The sequence below is a fragment of the Dasypus novemcinctus genome, chromosome 8, assembly GCF_030445035.2.
Source record: "Dasypus novemcinctus isolate mDasNov1 chromosome 8, mDasNov1.1.hap2, whole genome shotgun sequence".
Classification (NCBI taxonomy): domain Eukaryota; kingdom Metazoa; phylum Chordata; class Mammalia; order Cingulata; family Dasypodidae; genus Dasypus; species Dasypus novemcinctus.
The window spans coordinates 122,864,240-122,873,500 of NC_080680.1; positions in this window are offsets into that span (position 1 = coordinate 122,864,240).

The window sequence follows — 9,261 nt, forward strand, 5'->3', positions numbered from 1 at the left end:
TCCTCCCCTTCCCAACCCCCAGACCCATTCCATAAACCTAAAATCACCATCAGTTTTATTTTTTTTGGCACAGCAGACTGCACTCTTATCTGTTAGAAGATATCCAAGGGCATTCAAACAAAAGCTATTTTGTCAATACAGTTCAAGAGAAATTCAGCTTTTGGCGTTGCCTGCGCTTCTTCTCTAACACTGAACATATGCTCACAAGCTGTCTCTGTCCCCAACACCCCCCAGCTCCTCCCCTTTCAAACTGGTTTCCCCAAATGCTTGGGTTACTTTAGGAAAATGTTTTTGTTTGTGTGTGTGTTTTGAATTGTTTTGTTTTCATTTAGACTTTGGTTATGAATGTCTAATTTTAAATACACTATGGATAAAGAATTTGTCCTGCACGTTTCTGCTGTGAGGACTTCACACAGAAATGACTTAATTTATGATCAATTTTGTAAATGTCCCACGGATCCTGGAAAACAGGAGTGAACTCTGTGTTTTGTTGTGAATCTGTGGGTGAGTGTGTACGTATTTAATCTGGGGAATTAATCCTTGCTTGTGTTTCACTGCTTGACCTGTCAAAGACTGAGGTGCATTAAGCTCCCCCCGCCTCCCTGTTTCCCTGAAGACACTGTCCTCTGGCCTTCACCACCCTCTCTAGCTCATCGTGGGGCTTCCTGGCCCCTCAAAGCTAAGGCTGGGGCAAGCAGGGGCTGGCTCTGCAGTCCTGAGAGGCCGTCCCTCTTCCCTTGGACTCTGCAGCCATCTCCAGCGCCTGTTCTGCCCTCAGACAGCTGGACGTCCAGCCGCCCCAGCCTCCCACTTGGTGTGGGCCTCCAGGGCACTGGTCACCCAGTGCCTGGGTCCAGGCCACGCGCTGGTTCCCAGGAGCCCACAGTTCCCCCGTATCTGCTACCGCCTCCCTTTGATCATCCCCCTGCCACAGGCTGGAGCCTCAGCGGATAAGCGTGTGCTCCCAGCAGGCTGCCTCACTCACATGGTTCTCTCCCTGCTCTGCAAGTCCCCATTCTAGAATTCCAGTTGCTGCTGTATTTGCCTGTGGAAACACCTGCCACCTTGTCATACCTTCCAGGGCCATCTGCCTGCATGCAGTCGGCCATCTGCCCTGTTCCACTCACCTGGCTAAGCTCGCTGTCTCTCCCTGCCCTGCACACCTCGTCCCGGACCCCCTGTCCAGCTGCAGGGGCTCGGGGGAGCCTGGCTCTTCCACTGCTCAGGCTGGAAGCGTCCCTGGTGGACAAGACAAAATGGAGGCTTTTCAGTCTGTTGCTGCCACCCCTTCCTCTTGGCCCAAATTTCCCTTTAATCACACGCTATGAAAAAATACAAAAGAAAGCACTCACATGCAAAGCCAGAAGCCGTGGGGTGCATGCCCCTCTGACCTCTTTGTAGGAGCCCGGCACAAGATTAATTACATGAACACGCTCACAAGCTCACACACGCAGCACTCACACGCGCCTATGCCCACTCACACACACAAATTCACATGCACGTTTAGAACTATGGCTATAAAACAAGTGTCCACATTTGACGAGGACATTCAGCAGGAGCGCAGCACGTTGGGGAGACTTCTGCGCCCTCTCCACGTTGGCAGATCCAGCAGCCAAAAAGCAAGCAAGGACCCCCGAGGTCACAGGTGTCCACACACAGCGACAGTCACGCACGTGTTCACGTGCACAAGAACCAGAGTCCACTTCTGTTTTCCAGGATCCATGGGACACTCACAAAATTGTTCACAAATTGAGACCTTTACAAAGCCCCCCGAGCTGAAACAGTCGGGGCCAAAGCCTTTGTCCAGGGTGTCTAAAGTTAGACATCTGGATGTGAAAACAAAATACTAGAAAATGCTAAAAAGAAAACTCCCTAAAGTAACCCAAACGAAATCGGCTTGAAAGAGGGGGGAGGAGAGGCAGCCTGTGGGCATATTCTCCAAGTTAGAGAAAGGAGAAAAGCCAGAAGCTGGATTTCTCTGGTATTGTGCTGGTGAAAGAGCTTTTGTTTGAATCCCTTTGGAGCCCCAAACCAGTTAAGACTGTGTTGTTCTGCTGCAACAAAATCCTGATGGTGATTGTTGGGTTGGCTGTGTAATGGGTGGGGGCTGGGGGAGGGAGATAGTGGGATTTCCCGAGGAGCCAGGTGCTCTCAGCAACCTGGCAAGGAGAGCCCTTCCTGGCCAGCGGGTGCCACCATCAGGAAGCCATGGTATCCCAGCCTGAAAGTTGCCACTGGACCTGAGCCTCCCCGTCTGTGCACCTCAGCACCCCCCTGTCCTCTGGCCGAGGACACAGCTTTGCCCCATTTCAATGATAGGGGCTTGACCTTGGTTTTATTAAAGGAGAGTAGGTTGCATTGTAGAGAAATCGGTCCGAACTCTGAGGCAGGGCACAAGTTCTGATCTGGCCTCCTTCACTAATTCGTTGTACGATTCGTGTCTGTTTTCCCCATTTGTGGAAAGTGTGGACAGAGGTTGGGGAAGAAGGTAGAGAGAGTTAAAGCTCCTCTCTGCCCCGGATTCCCTACACGGGTGGCCAGGGAGGAAAGGCCTTGGAGTGGTTGAGATTCTCTGGGTTGCAAGAGAAAGGAACCTAATTTGTAAGAGCTTAAGGAAAAAAAAATTGGCTGTCATAACAGAAAAGGACAAGAAGGTGATGTCACTAGGTTGTCCCATGCTCTCTCTTCAGCCCTCTGTCATCTCTGTGAAAGAACGCTGTCTTCCAGGCACGAGGTATGCTCCAGGTGGCTCAGGATCACCCCAGCTGGGGAACCCAGAGAAACACAGCTGCTCCTGCCACTCAGCCGAAATCCCAGGGACAGGCTCTGGGTGGCCCCGCTGGCGCGAGGTGCCCATCCTTTTGCCCATCCTTTGGGTCAGGGTTTCTCAACTGGGTGGGACAGTTCTCTGCCAGGGGCACGGGCCTGGGCACCCCTGATGGTGGGCGTTTCCTGCCATTAACCGCCCAGCGCGCTCCCCATCTCGTGCTTTCTGTGGAGATGCGGCGGCTTGGAGCGGCCCCCACGTGGTGCTGAAGGGCTGCGCAGGGTTCCTAAGCTCAGGAGGGCTGGGATGGGCCTTTTGGAGAAAATGCAGGTCAGATCAGCGTCATCCAGGCACCAGTTGAGGTGCCATGTGCCGCTCCCAGTGACCTGCCTGCCAGTACGATTTATGATTAAACTGGCTGAAATTTGGTCCAGAGGCTTCGTCTAAATGTTGCTCTGCGATGTTCTGAAGGCAATGACACTGTCTCTAGACGGGATTAAAGGAGGGCAGCCGATATAAGGCTGGTGAAACAAAGAACTCCCGAGAGCAGGGGTTCTTAACCTTTTTTTGTTCCACGGACCCCTTTGCCAGTCAGGTGAAAACCACGGAGCCCTTCCTAAGTCCACACTAGACTGTGTACTATTTAATAAACATATCGCACCTGCCCTGCAAGAATAATGACTTTTAGAATTTAAGTTCAAGCTCACAGATCCCTTGTTAAGAACCCCTGCCCTGGGGAATCACCATATGCAATTTAAGGAGGAAGAAAAGAGGTAAGGTGTCTTTAAACAGAAACACACATCAAGCAAGGTCATGTATTAATCAGCCAAGGATTCGTGACCTGAAGCTCCCGGCAATCTAACCCTGCATTTCCCTTTAAGAGCAATGGTTCAGCGTTCCCTAATTCAGTGTTCCGGTCTACTTTATGGAACAGAACCACCACTATTAGCAATTAGCACCCCATCTAGCTGGCCTCCTCCCTCCACCTCTCTCACTACCCAAACCCATATCTGCCCAGAGCCCGGAAGGCAAATGCAGACCGGATCTTAGCTGGCTGCGAAGAAGCGAGAGGAGAGGACACAACTCCTGTGAGTCCTCTCTGTCATGCAACAGGACAACTGTGGTAGCACGGGTGTAGCATATATGACTCTGCATTTTCTCCCCCAACCCTTCCAGCTCTTTCTCCCACTCCCAACAGCAGCGGCATTCCTAAGTAGCCAAACAGCAAGCCTCTGTAACCCGTAACTGATCACCAGATCTTGTCCTAGGATATTTAACCTGTTTTTGCAGAAGCCGGCTATGGTATCTATTTTCTCCAAACCGCCCGATGACTCCTATATCGATAACCCTTTCCACCAATGTGTAACTTCTGCCCTGCTGAAAACATCTGTTCCTCTATGATCTGTTTCCTGTAAAAGCCACACACATCCCCCACAAGCCTTGATAATTATTGTCAGGTCATGCACCTTGGGCAAGGCCCTGAGTTCTTAAGAAAGCAGCTCCCCTGGCTGCACGGAGACATGCCCGTAAAAGACCCCTGTCCTCTGGCAGTGAGCCAGACGAGCGCCTGGAAAATGCTGCCTCTCCTCCGGGAGAATGAGGAGCCCCCCGAGGAAATGCTCGTGACTGCCCCCGGCCTCCCCCCAGGCTCTCTCTGGTCTGAGGTTTGCCCTCCCTTTACACCGCCCAGGCATCCTCGGGACAATGGGTTCTCCTCCTGACCGTCGTTTTCCCTCTGCCCACCCCAAGTGTGACTGTGCCCCGGCCTCTTCCAGGTCGCATCCCTTTGGCTCAGTTTGCTTCTCTGCTGGACAACCTCAAAGGCTTCCTGGCTTCCCGGCAGGGGCATGTTTTTGCCTCCCAACCTCGGTGTCCCCAGGAATTCAGCCTTCAAAGGGCCCAAGCTCTTCCAGTACAGAAGCTGCTCCTTGGACTTGAACCTAGAGCTTGAGAGGGACCCCTGGGCACCTACAAATAAACCCCCTGCAGGCGGAGAAAACCGCGGCTTTGCTAAGTATGTTCTGAGTGATTTAACTTAGAATGACTCCGTTTCTTTTTTGTTTATTTGATTGTGGTCTCTCCTTCTCCTTTCCCGGCAAGTTCTGGTCTGGGGGTGGAAGTGGGGTGGACTGAAAATAGCTTGTTGAGTTTCTGACCAGATTGGGCCTCTCCAAAGCCTGTATTTGTAAGGTTTTGAGGCCCGCCAACGGACTTGGTTGGGTTCCTGGAGAGGCAGATGCCTGGATCAGCTGGGTCCTGGTGGACGCAGCCTGGGAGAGAACTAACCATGATGGCAGCTGGGTGGGATTTGGGTCTTTGGTTTAGGCCAATCATGGCCACTCCAAGAGCCCAAAGCACTAGACCACCCGTCGTGAAGGAGGGATGGCACCGACAGCAGGGGAGGAGGCAGCCAAATGTCCCAGCACGGTTCCTCGGTTCCACAGGAGCAGTGGCTTTCAAAACATGTTTTGAACATAACCCCTAGTAAGAAATACATTGTATATTGTGACCCAGGACACACACACACACACACACACCCATTAAACTGGAATGAAAGTATCACAAAATATCATCGACCCCTTGCTCCTGGGAACATGCTCTGATACTTTGCCATACTGGCTGCTTGACTAGGAAAGGCCCAAGTGGATTTCGTGTTTTAAGGTGGCTGCTCTGAACCCACTTAAATGACTTCACAACTCACAGGCATGGCCCCCGTCTGGAAGAACCACTGGTTTGCATAAAGGGCTTGCACTGTTCAAATGGTTGTTAACGTGTAGTGTTTTAAGTCTTGCTAAAGTTAGTCCCCAGAAAGTTAAGATGACAGGGTGTAAGAAAACGGAACTGGGGTTAAGGGAGGGTACAGGGTCATTCAGGGTAGCAGCTGGTGCTGCCACTTGTGATATCCAGAGGAAGGCCTCAAGAGAAGAGATTTTCAAGCTCCCGAACGGGGACTCCAGCTCCAGGTGTAAGGTGGCTCAGCAGGACTTTTGCCCTGAAATGACCAGCCCTGTGGTCAGAAGGGGTTGCACCGCAGTGGTGTGTGGTGGGCAGGACAGCCGCAGACGTGTTGTTTCCTTGTTGCTTGTTATCCAGATCCCAGCTCCAGCCCCGGCCAAGCTCCTTCCATCCTTGGAGAGCATCGTGAACAGGCAGAACCTCTCTGCTCAGCCCGCAGTCAGGCTGGCTCAGGCCCTGCCCCGTGCAGGACCCTGTCTGTGTATGCAGACGGGGGGGGGGGGGGGGGGGTGTGTAAATAAGCTCTACCAAGTTACAGGACATCCACAAGTAAACGATCTGTTTTAGGGATACAGCCAGCTGATACAAACAAAATTCAGAATAATGGTTGGGATATTGGGGTGCACGGAAGGGGCCCAGGTGAGCATTCAACAGTAATGGTGACATTCTATTTCCTAATGACAGTGGTACATGTAGGGGAGGTTGTTTCATGATTCAGTAAGCCTTCAAGATGCATCATGCACACACACGTCTGCATGCACACACCTGTTATAGGTGACAAAAAGCATAGCAAGCCATGGACTCTGTGCTTAATGAGCTCACGGACTCAATGGCAAGAGAGACCGAATCCCAGCTAATGAGTTCCACAATGAGATCATAAGAAATATAAAGGGGCAATTCATTCTGCTTGGGGTGAGGAAGAGGCAGGGAAGGATTCTTAAGAAAATAGTATTTGCGCAAGGTCCAAGAGAATGAGTGGGATTTTTGCAAGTAAACAAGTAGGAGAAGGATATCCCAGACCAAAGGATCAGCAGGCGCCAAGAGCCAGAGGTGAGGGAAGCGGACTTGGCCCAGTGGTTAGGGCGTCCACCTACCACATGGGAGGTCCACGGTTCAAACCCCGGGCCTCCTTGACCCGTGTGGAACTGGCCCATGCGCAGTGCTGATGCGCAAGGAGTGCCATGCCACGCAGGGGTGTCCCCTGCGTAGGGGAGCCCCATGTGCAAGGAGTGCACCCTGTAAGGAGAGTCGCCCAGGGCGAAAGAAAGTGCAGCCTGCCCAGGAATGGTGCCGCACACATGGAGAGCTGACGCAGCAAGATGATACAACAAAAAGAAACGTAGATTCCCGTGCCGCTGACAACAACAGAAGCGGACAAAGAAGAAGACACAGCAAATAGACACAGAGAACAGGCAACCAGGGCAGGGGTCGGGGTGGGGGTGAGGGGAGGGGAGAGAAATAAATCTTAAAAAAAAAAAAAAAAAGAGCCAGAGGTGAGAAAGCAGAAGAGGCCAGAGGATGCAAAGGGGTCAGGTGGGCTGGAGCACGGGGCCCTAAGCTGCAGGGAGGGGCTGGCAAAGGGATGAGGAAACGGGAATGAATGCCGCACACAACATTCCTTTGCATCAATTTCCTTATTTTATCTTTCTGACCATTTCGCAAAACTGGCATTATCGCCCGCATTGTGCAAAAAGAGGGATTAGAGCATCTTGGTCTAAACCCTTGGCCAGGAAATGCACAGAAATGCCAGTTGAGGCTCCAGGGAAGGGGGTTTACTGTCTGTGATGGCGTCCCAGTTTGCCAGGGCTGCTCTAGCAAATGCCAAGGGCTGGTTTGGCTTGAACAATAGGAACTTAATGGCTCAGAGCTCTGGAGGCCAGAAGTCCAACGTCAAGGTGGGGGGCAATCGCGCTTTCTCGGAAGTCCGTGGTGTCCTGGGGGTGGCTCGCCGGCACTGCTGGACCCCATCTTTGCCTCCGTCATGTGACCATCTGCCTCTTCCTTTCTGCTCCTATTACATCAAGGCCCGCCCTGGGCCAACCTGACCTCACCTGGACAGGATCTGTGATGATCCTCTTTACAAATGGTCCCCATCCACAGGCCTGGGATTAGGACTTGATCCTGCCCTTGTGGGGGACGTGATTCCGTCCTTAACACTAAGTGACCAGCCAGGGAAGTAGCAGCATGGTAGGAATGTCGAACAGAGGGGCTTGAACACGGAACCTGGTTCCAAAAGGGCTGCCAGGGCAGGGGGAGCCAAAAGATTAAGATGGGGATACCCTTTGCTGTCCCTGCAGGAACCAGAAGCGCACGCTCCTGCCATTTCCCGCACTTGCCCACCCTGCTTGTGCCGTAAATGCCGATGTAGCTTTACTGGCCAAAGCCAGGAAATTGCTTCCCTCTTCCTTGCACCTTCTGGTCTTTAAGGGTGCCTCCCCTTGGCAGAGGAAACCCGCCGGCCGGCCAGGAAGATTGGGAAATGGAGTCTTCAGGCTTGTAGCCCTCCACGATGCAGGGAAGAGCTGGACAGGGCAGGTCTAGGCCCATATCAAAGTATGGCATTCTTTGGGATAGAAGGCAGAGATTTACAGAAGCAACCATCATTCTGAAGAGATAAGAGGAAGAATTTCTGGGAATAACATAAGGATTTGGGGCATTTTTTCTCTTTGGTTTAGTAGAAAAGATGTGCCTGAACCTGTGTGCCTGTGGGCCATACTCACCGTGTCTGGCCTGAGCAGGATGAAATGAGAACTGATGGGGGCAGAGTTGAAGCTACTGGATCTAGAGCTGAGACAAGTGATTGCAGATTTTGCTCCTTGACTTTTGTATGGCCTTGGGCAAGTCATTTCATGAAGTCTCAGTTTCTTCAGATACATATAATATATATCAAATAGGTTTATTATGAGGTTCGACTGATTAATAATGCATGGCATAAGAACGTGTTTGACAAACTGTGAATCCCTGTAAAAATGTGTTAGATAATATTATCTCTGGGCATCTTTGCAGCTGTCGGTTTCTTCTGTGGACCTGCTGTCCCACACAGGTTTGTGCTGAATTGGCAGTGTGAAGCAAGCAGGTGGTACGTGACTATAAATTTTTCCCAATCTAACATATTTTACGTCTAGCACAAGGAGGGACAGGAAAAAAAAAGGCAACACTGGCTATTACTGAATGGCTGGTGGTTGTCAGAACAGGGACCTGGAGCTGCAGACGCCACGGGCTGACTCTACCTGGAGGACCAGGGTTTTGAACTGGTAGCCTGTGGTTTCAGCTGCCAGGAGGCAGGCCAAGACGGCAGCCTGAGCAGGTCCAGCCAGGCCATTCCAGGGTGGGAGCTTGGTGGCAGCCCACCGCCCCAGGGGTCAGCGCTGGGAGGAGAGCACCAGCTTCCCCTGCCCACCTGCTCTTCTAGTCTGGTGAGCAGGCTCTTACACACCACCATCTGGACCCTGGACGCCCGCCCAGACCAGGTGGCTTAGACCAGAACAAGTGTCTCCCCTCTCCGCTCTGGAGGGCAGAAGTCTCAATTCAAGGTGTCGGCAGGGCCGAGCTCCCTCGGGAACGGGAAGGGGAGAAGCCGCCCAGCTTTTGGGGGCCCCGGGTGCTCCTTGGCTTGTGGCAGCACCCCTCCTGCCCTGCCTCTGTCTTCGCTCAGCCCCCTTCCCTCTGTGCCCGTGTGTCCAAGTGTCCCCCTTCTCATAAGGACACCATCAGATTGGGTTTAGGGCCCACCCGAGTCTAGCATGACCTCATCGTAA